At 35.4% G+C, this 24,415-nt stretch overlaps 2 non-coding genes and 1 pseudogene across 2 annotated transcripts; 1 reads left to right on the plus strand and 2 right to left on the minus strand.

Annotated features, from left to right (window-relative positions):
• Nucleotides 1-960: 960 nt before the first annotated feature.
• TRNAS-GCU (transfer RNA serine (anticodon GCU)) lies at nt 961-1,048 on the minus strand. Its single transcript has one exon. It is a non-coding gene; the product is annotated as a tRNA-Ser (tRNA).
• Nucleotides 1,049-2,717: 1,669 nt separating this feature from the next.
• Nucleotides 2,718-2,789, plus strand: TRNAR-UCU (transfer RNA arginine (anticodon UCU)). The gene has a single exon. It is a non-coding gene; the product is annotated as a tRNA-Arg (tRNA).
• Nucleotides 2,790-6,171: 3,382 nt separating this feature from the next.
• LOC145628773 (ATP synthase subunit a, chloroplastic-like) lies at nt 6,172-7,557 on the minus strand (annotated as a pseudogene).
• Between the last annotated feature and the right edge of the window lie 16,858 nt (nt 7,558-24,415).

Consider the following 24,415-nt stretch of genomic DNA (forward strand, 5'->3'; position numbering starts at 1 on the left):
ATCAATAACTCAATCAAAATGCAATAAAAAAAATGTATGTTATGATTAATATCTTTAGTTTGATGTGTCTTAATTCTGCCCTTTATTCGAGTAGATTTTTATTCGCCAAATTACTTGAGGCTTACGCTTTTTTGAGTCAAATCGTAGATTTTATGCCAGTTATACCTTTACTTTTTTTTCTATTAGCCTTTGTTTGGCAAGCTGCTGTAAGTTTTCGATGAGCTCTTTCATCGTGTCCTAGAACAATGAATTCTTTTTTCGAGAAAAATGATTCTAATATTCTAATACTAAATAATTGATAAAATCGGATAAGTCTTGCCATATGAACTCTTGATTAAAACGTTCAAATTTTTGAATCATCACAATTCATATCGCTTCGTTTTCCGATTATAACTCTTTTTCGTAAATGAAAAAGTTTGATCCTCCATAAAATCAACAAGTAGGTATAAGAAAATTTTGGGTAAGTAAGATAATAATATATAAGATATTACTAACTTCATTTTTTTATTGATTTTTTACAATTACAAAAATTGGTTTCGATTTTGAAAAACTTTTTCGGGTTTAGACGTCAAATTCAAATTAATTATGGGATATATGGTATAAAAATAGAGAATCTATTCTCTTTTTACAAAAAAAATGATCTTGGATATTGTGTAATGCTTACTCTCAAACTCTTTGTTTACACAGTAGTATTTTGTTTCTCTCTTCATTTTCGGATTCCTATCTAATGATCCGGGACGTAATCCTGGACGCGAAGAATAAAAGGGATTCTTTTCTTTATTTTCATCTATTTTTATAGAATTCTATTCTATATAGACGAAATCTATTTTCTAATTAAAACTTATTAGAATGCTATTCTAGATTTGTAATTATTTTTAGTTATATTTTGAAAAAAAAATAAAAAAGATTTAAGAACTTTAAAACAGAAATCAAATAGTAAGATTCCGCTATCAAAGGAAACGGAAAGAGAGGGATTCGAACCCTCGGTACGAATGACTCGTACAACGGATTAGCAATCCGACGCTTTCTTCCACTCAGCCATCTCTCCCCGTTGAAAAGAAAAAAGGAATAGTCAAATATTAAATAAATAATTTATGAAAATTCGAAATAGAATCTATTTAACAATACGGTTTATATAACTATATATAATATATACAAAATAGACAAGTTGTATTTTGTAATACAACATTAAGTACAAGTTTTATTTGAAATTCCAACCCGTTAGATAAAGATAAAGTAAGAAAGATTCGAAGGATTCATTAAAAGATTCAATTTCAAATCTATTTTCTATTAAAATAAAAAATAATAGAATATATACAAACAAAAAGACTGAATATCAATAGAAAATAGAGAATATTCAAATACAGAAAGAAAAGAAAAAAGAAAGACTTCCTCACCCGAAAGGGCCTTTTTAATTCCCACGGCCTAGCCTTATCCGTCCCTCGCCAGGCCCTTTTGTTTTAACGGATTCATAGACTCTAGACTAAAGAAAACTATTTATTTGATTTTCATAATGATAAAAAAATGCTTGTTATTAAAACAAAAGCACAATAATAAAATAGAACCAACACGCTATTTATTCTTATCTTTTGGTCCCCATTTATTCTATCTATTTCTTCTATTTTTTAGTTATTCAACTATCTTTTCATAATGTCATCAAATCCTCCAACAAAAATGCCAATACTCCAAATTTCATGATTCTTTTATAATCCTGTCTTAATTACGTCTAATTTGAATGTTTGACAAAAGTTCTATTTGGATACAATAATCCAACTGTAGCGGGTATAGTTTAGTGGTAAAACTGTGATTCATTTTATTTAACCCTTTAATAGTTAAGGGGTCTGCCGGTTTGATTAATATTCCGATGAAAAACTTTATTTCTTAAAAGGAATTAATCCTTTCCCTCTCAATGAAAAGTTTGAGGAAAATTATACATTCTCGTAATTTGTATCCAAAAGTCAATTAAAAGTGGAATTTTTGGATTATGAAATTACGAAACAGAAAATTGTATTGAAATTGATTTGGATCAATACTTCCAATCGAATCATTATAAGTAAAAGATCCATGGATGAAGATAAAAAAAGGGTTTCTAATCGTAACTAAATCTTCTATTTTTTCTAGAGAGAAGCAAAAGAGCTATTAAATGATGATCTTAGTTTACTAGAGGCTTCAATCAACATATTTCTTTTTGTTTTACCTTGGCGGAAACAAAATACTTTTCCTTATGATTCTCTCAACTAGAAATCGAGAACGAAGTAACTACAAAGATTGTTAGAATCACTTTTTCTAGAGGGATCATCTAGAAAGTAAGTTGTTTTGAATTAAATAAATGCATTCATACAAAAAGCTGACATAGATGTTATGGGTGAAATGAATTCTCTTTTGTTTTGTAATTTCGTTCCCACCTTAACTTAAACTTAATATTTGGGAATTCCCCATTTTCTTTTCCATAAAGGAGCCGAATGAAACCAAAGTTTCATGTTCGATTTTGAATTAGAGACGTTAAAAAGAAGAAATCAACGTCGACTATAACCCCTAGCCTTCAAAGCTAACGATGCGGGTTTGATTCCCGCTACCCACTCTATTATGTATTCATTAATGCATCATTGAGTTGAATACACAATTCAAAAAAATTGTCTCATCTCACATATGTTTTTTCAAAACAAAAAAGAAGTTTTAAGTTTCAAATAAAAAATGCTAAAAAATAGGAATAAAAAGCGTCCATAGTCTAATGGATAGGACATAGGTCTTCTAAACCTTTGGTATAGGTTCAAATCCTATTGGATGCAATATATTTCCATATTTTTTTTTCTATATCCATGTGAAAAACGGCATTTTTTTTAATAAAAAAACGAAGAGATATCGATTTCTTTATGCTTGTTCCTGAAGTAGAAACCGTTCCATTTGTTCTTGAATAGCTTCCTTTAAAAGGGCCTCTGCTTCCTCAGTAAATGTCTTGGTAGAAGATACGATTTCTTGCAACTCCGGTTTATTCGTTTTTACATAAGTACGTAATTCGACAAGATATTTCCTTACTTGCTCAAGTTCTAATGAATCAAGATAACCGTTCGTGCCGGTATAGATAGTCATTACCTGCTCTTCGACCTTGAGAGGGGCAGATTGGGGCTGTTTGAGCAATTCACGTAATCGTTGCCCCCTTGCCAACAAATTCTGAGTAGCTTTATCAAGATCAAAAGCAAATTGTGCAAAAGCTTCTAATTCGGCAAATTGCGCCAGTTCCAGTTTTAATTTACCAGCTACTTTTTTCATGGCTTTAATTTGAGCGGCGGATCCTACCCGAGAAACAGAAATACCCACATTAATAGTCGGCCTGATTCCAGCATTGAATAGATCGGCGGATAAGAATATTTGTCCATCTGTAATGGAAATTACATCAGTAGGAATATAAGCTGAAACATCTCCTGATTGGGTCTCGACTATTGGTAAAGCAGTCATACTTCCTTCACCTAAACGAGAACTTGATTTAGCGGCTCTTTCCAAAAGTCGTGAATGCAAATAAAAAACATCACCTGGATAAGCTTCACGCCCAGGCGACCTTCGTAATAGAAGCGACATTTGTCGATAAGCTTGTGCTTGTTTGGAAAGATCATCATAAATGATTAAAGTGTGTCGCTCACGGTACATAAAAAATTCCGCTAGCGCCGCTCCGGTATAAGGAGCGAGGTACTGTAATGTAGCGGGGGAATCTGCTGTTTCGGCTACCACAATAGTGTACTCAATTGCCCCCCTTTCCTGAAAGTTAGTAACTACCTGCGTGACAGAAGATTCTTTTTGTCTAATAGCTACATAAACACATATCACATTTTGTCCCTGTTGGTTGAGAATCGTATCTGTGGCTACTGTTGTTTTACCGGTTTGTCTGTCTCCGATAATTAATTCTCGCTGACCACGTCCTACAGGGATCATTTAATCAATAGCAATAAGTCCGGTTAGAAGAGGCTCATATACGGAACGTCTCGAAATAATACCGGGGGCGGGAGATTCAATTAACCGAGATTCAGAAGCTGCAATTTCACCCCGACCATCAATAGGTTTAGCTAGAGCATTTATAACACGACCCAAATAAGCCTCACTCACGGGTATCTGAGCAATTCTTCCGGTTGCTTTTACAGAACTTCCTTCTTGTATCATCAAACCGTCACCCATTAATACAACACCAACATTATTTGATTCCAAATTCAGAGCAATACCTATTGTCCTCTCTTCAAATTCTACTAACTCCCCTGCCATTACTTCATCAAGACCATGAATACGAGCAATGCCGTCACCCACTTGAAGTACGGTGCCGGTATTTACAACCTTTACCTCTCGATTATATCCTTCAATACGTTCACGGATAATTTTGCTAATTTCGTCTGCTCGAATGGTTGCCATGAGTCTTTCTTAATTCGTTTTTCTTTTGGAAACAAAAAAATAATACCTACATACAATTAACTAGAAGGACTAATCAGTTATTTCGTTCATCGCACCAAACATGCCAATATTAGCATTGATGGTTCGTAAATGTAACTCATTGTTCAAAGAACTATTCAGAGTCCCTAGAGCTCATTGTAAGGCTTGTTGAAAAACCCGTTGTCGGACTTGATTAATCGCTTTTTGTTGTTCAAACTGAATGGTTTTGTTTTTACAATTTTTGAATTGTTCTAAAGTTTTATAAGTTGAATTAATCAAATTCATTTTTTCTCGTTCTATTTCAGAATATCAATTCACTCGAAACTGATCCGCGTCTATTTCGACTTTCTTTAAGCGAGCCCTGGCTTTTTCCAAGTGTTCAATGGCCTTTCCGCGTAGTTCATCTGAATTTCGAATAGTATTCAAGATCCTCTGTTTTCGATTATCTAATAAATCACTTAATAAAAGTGGATTATCTTTCCATTCATTTCAAAACATTCATGACCCCTTCCCGAACCAAACTTGAATCTTTCAATTCATTTGGCTCTCACGCTCAATTACTTCAATTATTTATGGCAAATTTCCATATCTTTTTTTACTGTAATGAACCTATCCTCCCTTCTCTGTTCATTTGTGAAAAAAAGAAACCGATCATTAATCAAGACTAGAAAATTCGGAGGACTCTTCTGACCCAAACAAATATAGAAAAATAGATAAGTCAGCAAAGTTGTTTTTTTTTATTCAAATCCAAAAATTTGTGTTACTTTATATGTAGGTCATCGACTCGGCCTTTGGCATTTATTTCCTTAATAGTAATAAAAAAAAACATAAACGTTTTTTCAATATTAAGAAATTAAGGGATTCAAATCATTTTATCGACATGAGTGTTCTATATCGAAACATTTTTAACTATTTTTCTTTATTTAATTGAAAAATGTCTCGGTATTCGGTATATTAAGTATTAACATAGTGGTAGAAAGAATACCCTGTTGTATCTGGACTTCAAACAATTTAAGTTTTAACCATGTTATGGTAATGATCCGCATTATTATTATTATTGGTTGATAGAGAATCAAACTATAGTTACCAACAAATCCTGAAATGCTATAGTTCTTACATATGATTTCTTTATTTATTATTGATTTCAGAAGTCATTCGTGAAATCATGCAACTTTCGCCCTAATTTTTTATAAAGAAAAAGCGGTAGAGTTACAGTTGGTTGAATCCAACCTATTCCAAAAAAGATCAATACACCAAGCACTACACTGAGATTTATTAGATTTGTTGCTAAAATATCGGTATTAAACCCGAAACTCCCTGCGGATGGGCAGTGACCCAAGAAAACGAAAGAATCGGTTACATTTTTTATATGATCTCCTCTTATAGATAAACTAAAAAATCGTTGTATTTTTTAACTTCTTAACTACTTATAAATTCGAAATGCATGTTTTTTTCATTGAGATTCCCAACAAAAAGAATACTTAAACTTATTGGAATAGAATTCTGAATTAGGTACTCGGTTTCATGTGAATTGCGAAATACTCCTTTTGTTGCAACACTTCTCCCTCGAACTAAGAAGGGGAATGAAGGAAGAAAGCGAGTGGGTAACACGAATTCTTCATCCTCAAATGAAGTGCTTCCCGCGTATTATTTTCTCAACGAATAAGTAATTCTATAGGAGCAATTTTTCAGTATAAATAAATGTGAAAAAGCAACCTTCAAGTTCAAGACTAGAAAAAGAAATACGTATTTTTTCTGTTTCTTTTCTCGAATTAAACAAAAGGATTCGCAAATAAAAGTGCTAATGCTACAACCAATCCATAAATTGTTAAAGCTTCCATAAAAGCTAAACTATGTAATAAAGTACCTCGTATTTTTCCTTCTGCTTCGGGCTGTCCGGCAATACCTTCTACAGCTTGTCCCGCGGCAGTACCTTGACCAAATCCAGGCCCAATAGAAGCAAGCCCTACAGCCAATCCAGCAGCAGTAACGGAAGCGACAGAAATCAGTGGATTCATGATAAGTTCCTCACACACAAAAAAAAAAAAAATGGTTAATGATACAATCAACCAATGCATTATGACTTAATTATTCCATTGCTAATATTTATCTAGTCGAAATAACTAACAATACCGAATTGAAAATGGAAATAAGAATATTATTAAACCATTAGATCATTAGAAAGACTTCATCTTTTTTAGTTCCTACTTGTTGAGTCTTTCTGAATCAAAAGAACTTGTGCTTTTCCATTTCCTTTTTCTAATCATTAATCGTTTTTCGATCTTTTTCTTTATTTTGTCTGTTTATTCATTCAATTCGCAGTCATAAACGAACCTGAAAGACTTCGTCGGTTGGTATCGCTATCGAAATTCAAGTAAGACAAATTAACTATCAGTTCATATATAACTTGGCAATATCTAATATAAAATATACATGGATTTCTTACATAACGTAAACCGCTATATTTTTGAGTCAATCGGATACCGCTAGTTTGTATGTATTTGTATATTTCTATACTCGAAATAAAATAGATTATCTTGATAGAACCTCTTAATCGAATATCTTGATAGAGTATATTGAGCCACACATATATATATTACCTTACTTGGATCTAAACTAAGATAGACTCTTCCTAAGACGAATCAATGATGACCTTCCAGGGATTCGCCTATATAAGCTGCGGCTAAAGTTGCAAAAATAAGAGCCTGAATACCACTTGTAAATAATCCAAGAAACATGATAGGTATAGGAACCACTAAAGATACTAAAGAAACAAGAGCAACAACTACTAATTCATCGGATAATATATTTCCGAAAAGTCGAAAACTAAGTGATAGAGGTTTTGTGAAATCTTCTAAGATGTTAATGGGAAAAAGAATTGGAGTTGGTTGAATGTACTTACCAAAATAACCTAATCCTTTTTTGTAAGACCCGCATAGAAATAGGCGACTGACGTGGGTAAAGCTAAAGCAACAGTAGTATTTATATCATTCGTGGGTGCGGCTAACTCCCAATGAGGTAGCTGTATTATTTTCCAAGGTAAAAGAGCCCCTGACCAATTAGAAACAAAAATAAATAGAAACATATAGTCCCAATAAAGGGAACCCAAGGGCAATATTCTTCTCCAATTTCGACTAGGCCCATTACCATTCAAGGGTGTAAAATATCACAAAGAATCAATTAAAAAAGATCCCCCAATTCCAATCAGGAATTCGTTTGGTCCGTTAGGAGCAGCCCTTCAAATTGCGCATTTTTTTTCATTTTACCATTTAATAACTCATAATCAGATCTTGGTAACTAATTATTTGCAACTCGAGAATTTAAAACAAACCTTTCAACTACTTAAATTTCAATATTATTTAATAGATGAAACTCGAAGAATTTATAATCCTGATCCATGCAGCAACATCATTTTGAATCCATTCAAATTGAATTGGTATTTTCTTCATTATAATTTTTGTGAAGAGTTATCCACAAAAATTTATCTTGGACAATTTGTTTGTGAAAATGTATGTATAACAAAAAAAGGAACGCACCTAAAATCGAGTCAAGTACTAATTGTTCAATTTGACTCTGTAGTAATAAGATCGGCTAAGCCCTATTTGGCTACTTCAGGAGCAACAGTTCATGGTCATTATGGGGAAATAATTAATGAAGGGGATACATTAGTTACATTTATATATGAAAAATCTAGGTCTGGTGACATCACGCAAGGCCTTCCAAAAGTGGAACAAGTCTTAGAAGTTCGTTCGATTGATTCAATATCGATGAATCTCGAAAAGAGGATTGATGGTTGGAACGAACGTATAACAAGAATTTTTGGAAGTCCCTGGGAATTCTTCATTGCGGCTGAGCTAACTATAGCGCAAAGTCGTATTTCGTTGGTTTACAAGATCCAAAAGGTTTATCGATCACAAGGGGTGCAGATCCATAATAGGCATATAGAAATTATTGTACGTCAAATAACAACAAAAGTCTTTGTTTCAGAAGACGGAATGTCTAATGTTTTTTTGCCTGGAGAACTAATTGGATGGTTTCGGGCGGAACGAACGGAACGCGCTTTGGAAGAAGCGATATGTTACCGAGATACTTTATTGGGAACAACGAGAGCATCTCTGAATACTCAAAGTTTTATATCTGAGGCCAGTTTTCAGGAAACTGCTCGAGTTTTAGCAAAAGTAGCTCTCCGAGGCCGTATCGATTGGTTGAAAGGACTAAAAGAAAACGTTGTTCTAGGGGGGATGATACCCGTTGGTACCGTATTCAAAGGATTCATACACCATTCAAGTCAACATAAGGACTTTCCTTTGAAAACAAAAAAAAAGAATCGATTCGAGCGAAAGATGGGAGATATTTTGTTTTACCACCGAGTTTTAGTTGATTCTTGTCTTTCAAGGAATTTCCGTGATAGATCAAAACAACAATGATTTTGGGGGTTTCAAAAATAGAAGAAATTCATCTTTTTTATCTTTTATGTATTTGTTATGGTTATTTAATTTAGTAATAAAATAAAGAAATTAAAAAATGACGAATAGAAAGGAATTTATGGTTGGGGTTGTATATCAACGGCCAATTCGCAGTAGAGCGGTAGAAAAGAAGGTTCCGTTGGAACAATTTTTTATTTCAGAATACCTCATCTCTTTAATTTAATGAAAAAAGAGATAGTGGCTTGGGACAATTTAGTTTTTGACGCATCAAGTAGAGGAAAACAATTTTTAATTGTTGGGACAAAAAATAAAGCAGCTGACTTAGTAGCACGGGCAACAATAAGGGCTCGCTGTCATTATGTTAATAAAAAGTGGCTTGGCGATATGTTAACGAATTGTTCCACGACAGAAACGAGACTTCATAAATTCAAGGACTTGAGAATGGAACAAACGGCAGGGAGACTCGCTTGTCTCGCAAAGAGAGATGCAGCGGTGGTGATGAGACAATTATCTCACTTGCAAACATATCTAGGTGGGATCAAATATATGACAGGATTACCAGATATTGTAATCATCGTTGATCAACACGAAGAATATACGGCTCTTCGAGAATGTATTACTTTGGGAATTCCAACGATTTGTTTAATCGATACAAATTGTGATCCGGATCTTGCAGATATTTCGATTCCCGCAAACGATGACGCTGTAGCTTCAATTCGATTAATTCTTACCAAATTAGTATTTGCAATTTGCGAAGGCCATTCTAGCTATATAAGAAACCCCTGATTCTAGCAATTTGCAAACGATGACGCTGTCTTTTATCAACGGGTATCATCCCCCCTAGAACAACGTTTTCTTTTATTCCTTTATTGTCGCCAGACGACAAGCTTGTCGCTAGGTGACAGCGCCGTCGTTTGGCGCTAACGCAGTTTTCTCAGCGTTAATTCCTACATGCCTCGGCAGCTTTCTGTTCTTGAATTTTTCCAGTTTTTTTTCGTAGCATTAATTCGATTTTAGTCGTGAAAGATATTTCCCAAGATTCCTACTTGTAAAAATCCTATGTTTTTGAATCATTACATATGGTTCTTCCAATGATAACCATTTTATGTTTATGCCAATAATGTCAATCAAAATTACGCACATGAAATACTTATAACTTTTCGAGTCTCATCCACTCATTCTAAATTATTGTCATAATAAATGTTAGGAATTAAAATAGAAATCCTCTCCAGTGGAGTCGCCAAAAAACTGTAGGGAATATTTCAAGCCATCCCACACTTGAGCCCCACTGTGCTCATACACTTAATAATCATGGCGGCCAAAGGGAAGGAAGCTAGAATAAAAGAGTCGCCAACAAGTTTTAGGAACTTGTAAACCGTTCATAGGGTGAAGGTTACACCCCTTAACGATCATGGAGGTCGTTAACTCTAATAGTTCTGGAACAATGACTGGAAGTTCGTGGGATGAAGGTACAATTCCAACATCAAAGAGATTGAACCTGCTCTAATAATAGCCTCTACTTTATTCTTCTTGTATTCATGTGCGCTTCCTGACTTACATGCAATCAATAGGTTAACCCTATACCTATTTAATCTATGTTGGTTGAATATTAATGCACAAACAAATCTATTATTGGTGATCACTTGAATTATTATCATTTTTTTTGGTAAATAAGAGATTTTATTGCCAAAAAATGTCAATTTATAACCAAGTTCCGAAGAGGAACAAAACTAGACTAGGAAAACCTAGTAAACAACAAAGCTACACTAGCTTATCTATCCAATCTCTATTTTCTCTTGTAATCTTTTTAGTAACTATATTCCTAAGTCTAGTTAAAATATTAAATTTGATACTCTTTACAACAGTATGAACACACAAAACTTTCGGATCCCACAAAGCAGTGTTCCTTGCTCTCCAGATCTGATACATACAGGCTAGTATACACATATGCAAGACCCTTCTTTAGAAATCTCTTTTGATTCTTCTGATATCACGTCTAACTCCAGTCAGATTAACTAGAGTAATCCCAGTATCCAGCCATTAACTGATTTCCTTCAAGATTATTTGACTATACTTACATCTAAAAAATTGTCTTGTTGTTGACGCATCGATTTTTTTGAAGCTTAAAGTGATCGCACCCTGTAAAGGGTTGCCTACATATCCTTTCTTAAGAAATCAGGCCAAACGTAGCTCTCTTAAGTATCCTACTCAAGTAATTATGGGTAGTACTTCTTATGTTGGTCAATATTTGTCATATTTGAGAATTCATTGCCATTCATATCCATAAGTTTTGCGGCACCTCTCGATAGGATAGTTTTGACAATGTATGGTCCAGACCAATTGCGCCTAAATTTGCCTCTTGGGTATAGAACATTTTTCCTTAATGCTTTAACACCAAGTCTACTACTTTGATGTGTCTTGTCTTGACCTTCATGTGAAAGTGTATTTCCATACGAGTTTGGTACCATTGACTATGATGTAGAGCTTCTAATCATTTTTCATCAAGTAGAATTAGCTTCTCATATCTCGCTCTAGTCCATTCAACTTCATCGAGTTTACTTTCCAACGCAATGCGTAGGGAAGGTATTTCTAGCTCTACAGGTTGTACGGCATCCATTCCGTAGACTAAGAAGAATGTCGTATTTCCTGTTAATGAGCGAATTGACGTGCGGTAACCCTAAAGAGAAAAATGGAGTTTGTCAGGCCAATCCTTGTAATTTTCTGTCATTTTATCGGTGATAGTTTTAAAATTCTTATTGGCTACCTCTACTACACCATTCGCTTGAGGCCTATATGGGGAAAGTGGTGGTGTTGAATACCATACTGTTGTAGAAATTCTTCACATTCTTCTCGGAAGTGAGTTCTATTGTCACTTACCATTTCATGTGGGACTTCATATTTACATAAATATAATGTTCCTTTCGATAAAGAGTGCTACATGCTTTGTAATGAATTTTGCATATGTGTAGGGAATATTTAAAGAATCCCACACTTGAGCCCTGCTGTGATCATACACTTAAGCATGGTAGCGTCCAAAGGGAAGGAAGCTAGAGTAAAAGTGTCGACAACAAGTTTTAAGAACTCGTAAACTTTTCACATGGAGAAGATTAATACACCCTTTAACGATCTAGGAGATCGTTAACTCCAATAGGTCTAGAACCATGACTGGATGTTCAGGGATGAAGGTACAAATCCACCCTAAAAGAGATTAACACTACAAGAAAAATCACTTTTCGTAGCGATTATTTCGTAGCGATTGTTCATTCGCTACAATATGCAAGTATGTTTGTGAAATAATTAAGGATGTCGTATCATTTTTATAATCGCCATGGTTTTCCCATATAAAATCGATACGGAAAGCATAATAATACATATCCACACTATTTTTACACATTTATATAATTTTGAGAAATCGTATCATTTATAATCGCCACTAAATCCTAAAAATCGATACAAAAAACCTTTTCTACACTAGATATATAAATATTGTTTGATAAAGAATACATAAAATATGTAATAGTTTATTGGTTAAACATTAAATATAAGAGTTTGAGGTTGCATGTTCGAATCTTGTAAAGATCATATGTATGATTTTTTGTTTTTAGAAGAAAATGAGTTCAACATTTATAGCGATTATAATCGCTACAATAATCACCACGGTTGGATGTAGTTTTTTGTATCGATTATTGAGGCCAACCCCAGCGATATTGAAAACCACTACTAAAGGCTAAGGCAACGGGGGATATTGTATCAAATGACCATTCGTTGGGAAAGCTTTTTGTTGCAATTACAATCGATACTAAAGGTTAAAATAATCGCTACGAAAAGGTTATTTTCTTGTAGTGTAAACTTTTCCTAAAATAGGTCTCTACTTTATTCTTCTCGTATTCGTGTGCGCTTTTTAACTAACATGCAATCAATAGGTTAACCCTAAACCTGTTTATCTATGTTGGTTGAATAATAATGCACAAACAAAACAATTATTGGCGATCACTTGAATTATAATCGTATTAGCCTAAACTAGATTATTAATTATCTTATTGAGCGTGATTACAAGTACAAATTCCCTTTAAAACATGCATAAAAGGTGTGATCAATCAATAACAATAATTAATATCAAGAAACATAATAATAATCATAATCAAAATAATAATATTCTCATCAAAGCATAATAATAATAGCAAGATCCTAGGCTTGATACTAACAAGATTAATAACAAACCCTAGCATGTCACTAAACATTAAAGATCAATTAGCCCTAACAGGACACTAACATGATATTAGAAAAGAAATAGGAAGCATCATAGAAACATACATGATATTAGAAATTTTAGTTATTACCCTAAACATGATACTAGGAATCAACAAAACAATCTAAGCAAGCTTTCTACATAAAAATAATAGATAAGTAATTAAATTACTTATTTTGATGCCTCGTACCTTTTTCTAATAACAAAATACACACGTTAGTAAACTTCAATAAAATATTAAAATCAAACTATTAAATCAAATAATTGAAAGAAAAAGTTAGAAAGTTTAGACTGGATTTGGGACCAAACTGACAAGGGAATAAACGCGTCGTCAATTTTCTATCCCTAGATCAAATACAATTTATACAACCTAAACAAACCTTATACGAGTATAAGGCAATCATAGGGGTCAAACCACAGGGAACGAATAAACACCACCAAATGTTATCGACAATTAAGCTAGTCCGGAATAGGAGCTAAATAAACTAAATTCTAAAGATGCTAAAACAAGAAATAAAACATTAAGAGAAATGGTTTAGGTATAGCATTCACTTGAACATAAACAAATGCATAGAAATTGAATTAATTATGAACTAAACATGCTCGAATATCAAAGTAAAGGATCCAATCTTGCCGCCTTCCGGGGTCAATTGGCTTCTCCTAACATAGCCTCTATGCTTCCACATTAGAACCATATACTAGGAGGTACTATTAAATAACAATCGATAATAATGAACCCTAGCTAAGTCAACTTCCGCTCCTTGTTAGCAAAGATTCACCTTTAATAACCAACAATGTGCACTTGCAAGAAGATTAAAGAATATCAAGCATATAAAGACTTTAATCACAAATAAATCAATTCTAAACCCTAGAACATGCTCAAGATCCAACTACACCACAACCATCCCCTTCATGGGGAAATTACTCACTAATCATGATAATAACAAGATTAATTAAAAAATAACCAAGAATCAACATGATTAACAAGCAATACCAACAACTAAAACAATAATCAAAAGAAAGCAATAAAAATAGAGGAGAGAGAGTTAGAGATTCTCATTGATTGAAGATGAAAGTCAACAAACAAGATGATCAATCTTCTTCTTCAAAATCTAAACTCAACAATGGTGAAACCCTCACTTTATCTCTCTAAACTACTCTAATCCTAACCTAAACCTAGAGAGAGAAGCTCTCCTAAAAACTAATTAGAGAATAGAATAATTGTTAATTGTCTATTGTTAATTCTAATTACCCCAAAATTGGGTATTTTTACTAAGCTAGGAAAAATAAAAAAATAAAAGAAGGAAAAATAGAGTAAAAAAGGAAAAAGTAAATAAGAAAAGAAAGTAAATAGAAAATAAAGGAAAAAAGAGTACAAAATAAATAAAAGAAAAATATAATTAGAAAAATCCACCAATCCCCCCACAAAACTAATCAGACCCTTTTTCATACTCTAATTTGATGTTGGCTGCTCTAAAATGGGGGAACGATCCCCTGCTTCACATCCCATAAAACAAAATCACCAATCATCACTCTTCAATCAATGCCGCTCATTATCATCAAGAATCGGCATCAAGCAAACACCATCGTCAATCAACGATTGATAACAATAATCAACGGTAATCATCAAGCATCATCTTCGACCTTCAATATCAACCGTTCGATCTTATCAATTATCATGTGCGAAGCTTGTGAAATGGTTCGGTCAAACCGAGGGTAGGTTCGACTAAAATACGGGGTTGGTTTGGTCGAACCATGGGTGTGTTTGACCACTCCTCTTCGAATAAGAATAGATCCAAAGTTTCTGACTCTTTTAACCTTTTTTTGCATTTCGATCGAACTACTTTGCGGTTTGCCCAAAGTTGATTGAAATTAAAATTTACTCTGATATTTGCTTAATTGAGAGGTTGAATTGCAGTAGGTGTGGAGATTGGTGGTGGCCGGTTGAAATAGGGGAGTGGCGGCTGCAGGGAATTGAGAGGTAGAGTTGTTGTGTGCGCCGATTTGGGTGGCTAAAGGTGGTTTATTAGTGTGGGTTTTGGTGGACGGTGGTGCAGGGTTATTGGTGGCGATTGGAGGCAGCAGCGGTGGCTGGTGTGGCTACTATACTGGTGTAGCTGTTGCGGGATGGTTGGTGCTACGGGTGTGCTCGCAGGTTGTGCTCTGTTGCTGAAGGTAGTAATTGGTGGGTGGCGTGAGATAATGATGTGCGTGGGCTGGTTTAGGTGGCTGAAGATTGAGTTGTTGCTGTTGGTGGAGGTATGTGTTGGTTGGTGCTCTGTTGTGTGAAGGAGGTACAAGGGCTGCTCTGTGGTTTCGGTTGTGAGGTGGAGTTGATTTGTGGCTGTTGCGAGGTGAGGGTGGTGCGTAGGCAAATTGGAGAATTGGGCGTGGCTGATTGGTGTGGTGAAGGGTAAGGTGAAATGTAGGGTGAAGGATAGGAGGTGGGCAACAACCAGCAAAGTAAAGTGCACACACTTTGTCTCCTCCCCGAACTCCGAACTCACTTGGCATGAAACCCGGGACCCTAAACACAAAATCGAGGAGAAATCAAGACAAATAAAATGAAATAAATAAATTAGATATAAATAAAGTAAAATAGAAAAAAGAGAAATAAAACTAAAACTAACAAAAATTAAACATAAACTATACAAGCAAAGAAAGTAAAATAATAAAAAAAAAAACATAAAGCTAATTAAAACTATTAAAGTAACAAAGAAAAGGAATGAAATAAAATAAATCGAAAGCAAATAAAATACGAAAATAAACTAGTGACGAGGGGTGAACTAGGTCGTTGGACTAATCCTCCTTAAGCCAAAAAAAATTTATAAATACTTAACTAACCTAAATACAAGTATAGAGGTAAGTTAAGGGTCGAACCCAAAGGAACGGTAATGTCTAAGTGCTTCCAATTATGTGCCTAAGGTAGGTCGAAGTCTAAGGATAAAAGAGGACACTAACAACTACTAAGACAAAGAAACCAAATAAATAAAGTGCTAGGGACTAGGATTCACATATAATAGCAATGAACATAGCAAAATGGGATAGGAAGCTGACTAAATCGAGTGATGCGAGGGAATACCAATTATGCAACCAAAAGAGCATATCAAGCTATTCTCCTAGAGGTCTAACTAGAGTCAACTACAATAAACTCTAGCTAGGAAACGTCATAAGACACCTCAATCGTGTAAATGCAAGCCACAAATCAATGGTCCGTATCAATGTGAATTTACAATGCAATCTAGCGTGAATAACTAGGGTGATCAAGACTAAATAAAACACACACATGCACATAATCAATTAACCAATTTAATCATATCATCAACTCCATCAATTATCCTTAATTTACATCAATCCATCACATCATATTAACTTCACCATCACCCTAGCAAGCAAACTACTCTAGCAACATCATCAAATCAACAAACAACTATAGAAAACAAGAATCAACTCTCAAAGAAGAACAATTACTCTAATCAAAGATCAATATCCAATAAAAAAAAATCAAACAAACATGAATATTAAACAAAACAATAAATGAGATAGAGTTTAGAAATGCTCATTGATAATAGAGAAGATCTCAAATACAATTGTCACCATTGAATCTTCAATCTCTCAATCACCATTGAAATTCCTCACTTTCTCTCTCTAAAATCTACTCCTAAAACTAACCCTAAAACTAGAGAGAGAAGCTCTCAACTAAGCTAAGAATATGATCAAAATCTAATATGAACACTTGCTTCAAAAATCGGGTTTAAAAAGATATATATAGAGGAGCAAAATCACCAAAAACCGAGCATAAAATACCCACGAAGGCGCGCCCGGGCAGCAAGGGAGGAGCGCCCGCGCAGCTTCAGTGCGCGTCCGTGCAGCTACAGTGCGCGCTCGCGCAGCTACAGTGCGCGCTCGCGCAGCTACAGTGCGCGCTCGCGCAGCTACAGTGCGCGCTCGCGCAGCTACAGTGCGCGCTCGCGCTCTTTTGGGTTTCTTCGGATCTTCTCGCGGCATCGTGCGTTCGCTAAGTTCGCACGATTATGATGATGATGAACACTAAAGTAGGCAGTAGGTAAAGCTCTAGATTAGTGGGTACACCACTTCTTAATGGTAGCACGACATGAGAGCGCAAGAGCCAAGACTTAGAATTTCCACTTCTTTGCATCTTGAGCTTTCCAAATGCCGTGAGCTTGCTCCAAAGGCTTTCTCTACCTTAGTAGATCACCAATATCAAGACCCAAACTTCGTACAAAACCTACAACCACAAAAATAGAGCAAATAAAGGAGAAAAGGCTAGAAAACAAATGAAATACACAAAAGCAACAAAATATGAGAGGAAGGTAAAACTAAGCAACAAAGCATAAAACTAAGCATTTATTAAGCAAGAAAGCTATGAAAAGAGTTTGAAAACAACCTTAATATTCATCAAATGTGTGCCATTTATGACACCCATCAAATGCCTCCAAGCTTATCTTTTGCTCGTCCTCGAGCATAACGTAACCAAGGGAGTGAAAATGACGAGCTTACTAAAACAAACTAAAGAAGAAACGAGATGAGAATATACGTTAACTCACTTTCGTAGGAATCACGGTCAATTTTAGCAACTAAAGACACGCCATTTAAACACCTAGATCGCCCTAGAGGACGAGTGATGCTCTCGTAAGGGTTTCCTAAGATTTTAACCCATAACTCTCATAATAATACAATCAAGGCAAAGCATGAAAAACAAGTCAAAAGGAAAGCAAAACAAACAAATGTTCATGAAAGGACTTTTCCAAATGTACAAGCACAAATGAATGCAAATCTTTCTAAACAAGTAAGGGAGTGCACGTTCCAAGATACCAAGGTTGATTGAAACATAAATATGCTAAGCATAGGAACTAGCTTTCACAATCCACTTTCATCCCAAACGATCTTACTACGTTCTTCCCACTCGTCTCATATCAACCTCTAGTGAGCATCCCAATGATTCCTCGAAGGAACCGGAAAAAGAGAATTTTTAGGCTACTCGACATCTTGACTTTGCATCCCTTCTCCTTAGGCTAAAACTCACATTTCCCTCCCCCGAAGAATGACTCAACCACTTAGCTCAAAAGGTCTTTCCCCAAGGTTGTAACGTTAAGGAAAAAAGGTGAGGGTAGGCTAAAATTAAAAATTTGGTGGTTTTCCTAATAATGAAGCAAAGAACGGGCCCTTTCTTTGAATCACAATCAAGTAGTCACCAAACAAAAACAAACTAACACCCCCAAGCTTATTCAAAGCCATACTCACAAACATAACACAAAAAGCGTGAGAACGCTTCCCCCAAGCTTAAATGGAGCATTGTCCTCAATGCTAAAAAAGGGAGAATACTCACATCAAAATATTTTTGAATTTTTTCAATTTTCACTTTTTTCTTTTTATAGTGCTTTGTCCTCGCCTCTTTTAACTTTGGACGGCTTTTTCAACTTTGCACTTATTATGTCCTTGCCTTTTTTAACTTTGGATGACTTTTTAAATTATTCATTTGCCATTATTCACAAAATACTCACTACACAAGCTTGCTTACAAATATGAACCAATATCAAAACTCATATACCACAATCTCAAAAATATGACCATTTGCTTCACATAAACAAAAAACGGATGAAAAAGAAACAAAAGGCTCAAGAATCTAAAGATGTGGCTTGAAAAGAAGGGAAAAGGCTCAAATGGTTAGCAAATAGGCAACTGTAAACCAAAAACCAAAAAAAAAAAAAAAAGAATACTATCCTAGAAAAGAAAAATTACCACCCTGAAAATATGCCTCTGTCCTCCCTAAATGGTTCGGTCTCGGTCTTAAGAAATATGAGTCAAGATTCTAGATTAGGTCCACAATAGTCAAGGATCCATGCCGCTCATGCAAATAAGTGTAGAAGGCTTGAAAACCAAAGAACCTCACACGGATATAGCAAAAACTCACTATTGGTGTCAAATCAACTATAGGAAGCAACTACTAAACATGCCACAAACAAGTAGAATCCGGCTTCATGATCCCACTAGTTCTAACCAACTACCTTAGCATGCTTTATCCTAGAATCAACCAAGCATACTCTCAAACCGTGCACACTGTTACCATTTAAGAAGAATAGCATTAAATTATACAAGTCCAAATGTTATTATGTCCAAAGCAAGAACAAAACAAAACACATTGCAAATTTGCCTTGTTGAAAACAAAAATCTTTTTGGAGTTTTTTTTTTTAATTAAAAAAAATAAGAAACATGGAAAAGCATATACAAAGGTGCATAGCATAATTGAATCAACATCCCATCAAATATGATAGAATACCCTCCCCCAAGCTTGAATGAGATAAAACACTCAAACATAAATCAAATAATCCATGGGAGGGGAAAACAAGGAGATTAATCCAACAAACCAACATATGTCCAACAAGTCATCATCCACTAGAGAAAGAGCAAGGAAGGATATTACCAGATATTTGGTGGGTATAAATACCCGCAAATGACCCAATTAAACCTTTCAAAGCTAACAACCTCTAATATTGAATCTTGCCTTCCATATGCTAGCAATTTTGATGTCAATCTTCTTTGATTCTTGATCCAAACCAATGCACCAAAGTATATCAAGTCATGTACCCAGCAAAAGGCTCACAAAAATTTCCATGAGAGAAAAGCTATTCTAAAAAGAAAAGGAAAATCTAATCTAAAACAGGGGTTACTTCCCGAGAAAGGCTTGCTTAAGGTCCAAGCTTGACCGCTCTAGTAAAATAATAATTCAACGCACCCAAGAGCTTGTCAAATGCACTACTACACATTTCATAAGAAAGCAAGTATGCACATGACAAAAATAAGGCTTGCAACAAGCATAGTGCACACTTATGAGGAGAGAGTTGCCAAGAGAAAGAAGAAGAATCAAAAGTAAACTCAACAAAATAAGAAGAAAAAGAAAAAGAAGAAGAAGAAGAAGAAGAAAAAGAAGGCAAACTCTCCTCAAAATATTTTTGGGTGGCAACATCACCCTTTTCCTCAATTGGAGACAAATGAGCCTCATACAAATCATCATAGACAAAGGGGTCCCCAATAGGCTCACTAACAAAGGAAGGGAGAAAAGTAGGGCAATAGGAGATGTGGTCAAACTTTTGAGAGAAAGGGGTATGAGAATTAGGCAAAGGGGTAGCTACTCCCTCAACATAAGGTCCCATATCGCCAATGAAGGAATGGAAATCAATCATAGAGTCCTCAAAAGAGGAACACTCATGATCACCATCTCCCTTAAACATCAAACTCCCAAGAGGAACCACATAATCTCCTCCACTACCTTCATGAACAACAACTCCCTCAACTTCCTTAAAACCTAGAGTCTCAAAACCATGCATGAATGGATGCAAGTATAACTCAAAATCATCTCTATCCCATGAAGCATCCTCAATGAACTTGATTAAAAGGCTATGGCTATTCCTTATACACTCAATAAACACATTTGACATAACCTCAAACGAGTCCAAATACTCATAGATAGAAGAGTCACATTCATACACTTGAGACTCATCACAATCAACAAAGAAATAGATGTATAGACTTAAAATATCATCAAAATCATCATCACTCTCAACTCTCTTTCCTTCACTCCTATGCTCAACAATAGGATCCTCACACACTCTTGGTTGCTCAAAATTATCATCATCCTCAACACGCACATTGGATTTGAAATTTTCCCACTCAAGTGTCAAAGATGACAATTGGCTTTCTAGCTCTTTACCTCTCTTTCTTCCCTCCTAAAGACGCTCCTCACTCTTTTTCATCACCTCCAATTGCCTTCTCATAGAATTAAGAATCGACTCCTTTTTAGGCCCAAGATCGTCACTAAGCTCAATATGCCTAATTTAAGTTTCCAAAGTAGCAATGAGAGATTCAAAAGGGGTAGAAGATTGAGGCTCAACAAGAGAAGAATAAGTACAACAAAGATTGGAAGAATCAACATTAAGATCACGAGCATATACATAACATTGGGGGGTGGGGGCGCAATCAAACGAATGAGATTTGTCAACTTGAACATGCACCTCATTATCATGAACAAAAGAGGAAATAGAATTGGAAGCATTTGTTCTAGGTTCACTAATGGGATCATGTGACACATCATGGGAAATCATGTTAGCATTGGAAGAATTAACACATTGCACATCAAAATGAGAAACATTATTAGCCCTATTATGATTATCCCAAGCAAACTAAACATAAAATTTCCAAGCATCTTCAATAGAAAATGCTCTACATTTACCATTATGCATTCCTTCAACTATATCCCTAGTTTGCTCATTCAAACCAATATAACAAATCTCACAAGCCTCCCAAAGACTACACCGATTGTAGTCAAGAAATCCCTTAAGTCTATTGAAATATTCACAAAAAGGTTCATCATCATATTGAGGAAAGGAGAGACATGCCATTTTTACAAAGAAAAAAAAAATCAAATAAAAGAAAAGTATAAACAAAGACCTAGACTCAAGCAATAAAAAACACTCAAACATAGACACCGTTCCCCGGCAACGGCGCCATTTTGACAGGGGTCGGACTAGTTCGTTGGACTAATCCTCCCTAAGCCAAACAAAATTTAAAACACTTAACTAACCTAAATACAAGTAGAGAGGTAAGTCAAGGGTCGAACCCAAAGGAACGGTAATGTCTAAGTGCTTCCAATTATGTGCCGAAGCTAGGTCGAAGTCTAAGAATAAAAGAGGACACTAACAACTACTAAGACAAAGAAACCAAACAAATAAAGTGCTAGGGACTAGGATTCACATATAATAGCAATGAACATAGCAAAATGGGATAGGAAGTTGACTAAGTCGAGTGATGTGAAGGAAAACACATTATGCAACCAAAAGAGCATATCAAGCTATTCTCCTAGAGGTCTAACTAGCGTCAACTACGATAAACTCTAGCTAGGAAACGTCACAAGACACCTCAATCGTGTAAATGCAAGCCACAAATCAATGGTCCGTATCAATGTGAACTTACAATGCAATCTAGCGTGAATAACTAGGGTGATCAAGCCTAAATCAAACACACACATGCACATAATCAATTAACCAATTTAATAACATCATCAACTCCATCAATTATCCCCAATTTACATCAATCCATAACATCATATAAGCTTCACCATCACCCTAGCAAGCAAACTACTCTAGCAACATCATCAAATCAACAAACAACTATAGAAAACAAGAATCAACACTCAAAGAAGAACAATTACTCTAATCAAAGATCAAAGATAAAAATCCAATCAAAACAAATAAAACAAACATGAATATTAAACAAAACAATAAATGAGATAGTGTTTAGAAATGCTCATTGATAATAGAGAAGATCTCTTATACAATTTTCACCATTGAATCTTCAATCTCTCAATCACCATTGAAATTCCTCACTTTCTCTCTTTAAAATCTACTCCTAAAACTAACCCTAAAACTAGAGAGAGAAGCTCTCAACTAAACTAAGAATATGATTAAAATCTAATATGAACACTTGCTTCAAAAATCGGGTTTAAAAAGATATATAGAGGAGCGAAATCACCAAAAACCGAGCATAAAATACCCACGAAGGAGCGCCCGCGCAACTACAGTGCGCGCCCGCGCAACTACAGTACGCGCCCGCGCAACTACAGTGCGCGCCCGCGCATCAGGTATGCGCGCCCGCGCTCTTCTAGGTTTCTTCGGATCTTCTCACGGTTTCGTGCGTTCGCTAAGGTCGCACGATTGTGATGATGATGAACACTAAAATAGGCAGTAGGTAAAGCTCTAGATTAGTGGGTACACCACTTCTTAATGGTAGCACGGCATGAGAGCGCAAGAGCCAATACTTGGAATTTCCACTTCCTTTCATCTTGAGCTTTCCAAATGTCGTGAGCTTGCTCCAAAGGCTTTCTCCACCTTAGTAGATCACCAATATCAAGAACCAAACCTCTTAAAAAACCTACAACCACGAAAATAGAGCAAATAAAGGAGAAAAGGCTAGAAAACCAACGAAATACACAAAAGCTACAAAATAAGAGAGGAAGGTAAAACTAAGTAACAAAGCATAAAACTAAGCATTTATTAAGCAAGAAAGCTATGAAAAGAGGTTGAAAACAACCTTAATATTCATCAAATGTGTGCCATTTATGACACCCATCAAATGCCCCCAAGCTTATCTTTTGCTCGTCCTCGAGCAAAACATAACCAAGGGAGTGAAAATGACGAGCTTTTTCAAACAAACTAAAGAAGAACCTCATAGATAATTCAAGAAGACTATAATCAATTCTACCACGTTTAGGAATAATAATTAATAATATGCCTAGCTATTAAATCGGGCCGTCTAGCTACATCATTGGGCCGCATGTAAGAACAAAATCGGGCCCAATTTAGTTTTTTTGCCATAACTTCCTCATTATTCATCGGAATTGGGCTTATAATATATTGTTGGAAAGTTCTTTTCGAGCCCCATCCAATTACACTATTATTGGACCCTTATAATGGATCAAACTAAATTGAACTGGCAATTTCATAAAATAGAGTAGATTTTTGAAAACAGAAAGAGAGTTTTTTTAATAAAAACTACCACAACACTAGAGTTTTCACACTTTTACTCCATTCGATAATCAAGGGACATGTAAGGTATTCATCACTGGGTTTGGTTTTGGGGAGACACAATTAAGTGTCTACAGAAGCCCCCACTTTGACAGAGTTTGGAAAAACGCAAGTTTTGAAAACAAAAGTCAAAGTAGCGATAGGGACGGAGAATGATTCGAATTATTCTGCGATCCTAAATCATTCTTGTAACACCTATGCCTGCAAACTAGCATTAGTTAAAACAGATAAGAGAGTAAAGAAACGCGTATCTTGCACCGTCGGGCACACGTCTTTATAGTAACCGATTTGTGACGATCTTCCTCAAGCTAGGGGATACCGCCTGAAGACTGCTACGCTTGTAACGCCTCCAGTTGTCGCTGTGATAATCTTCCGCAAGCTAGGGAACCCTATCGAAGATTGCTCCTCTTGAAACGACCTTCTACTGTTTTGTGACCATCTTCCGCAAGCTAGGGAACACAATTGAAGATAACTCTGCTTGAAGCCATCCTCAGTTGTTTGTGACAACTCTCCACAAGCTAGGGAACGCCGTCGAAGATAACTCTGTGTGCAACCATATTCAGTTTTGTTGTGATAATATTCAGAAGAAAATAACCGAAGACCCCCGCTTGTTGATCCTCCACACTCGCTTGAATTTTGCTGTCGATACTTTGGGTGATGACAATCCTCTTTTCTTTAGGAACAATTGTCAACACAACTCTTGAAATATGTATGACAATCAGATT

The sequence above is a fragment of the Chenopodium album genome, chromosome 1 (assembly GCF_948465745.1).
Source record: "Chenopodium album chromosome 1, dcCheAlbu1.1, whole genome shotgun sequence".
Taxonomy (NCBI): domain Eukaryota; kingdom Viridiplantae; phylum Streptophyta; class Magnoliopsida; order Caryophyllales; family Amaranthaceae; genus Chenopodium; species Chenopodium album.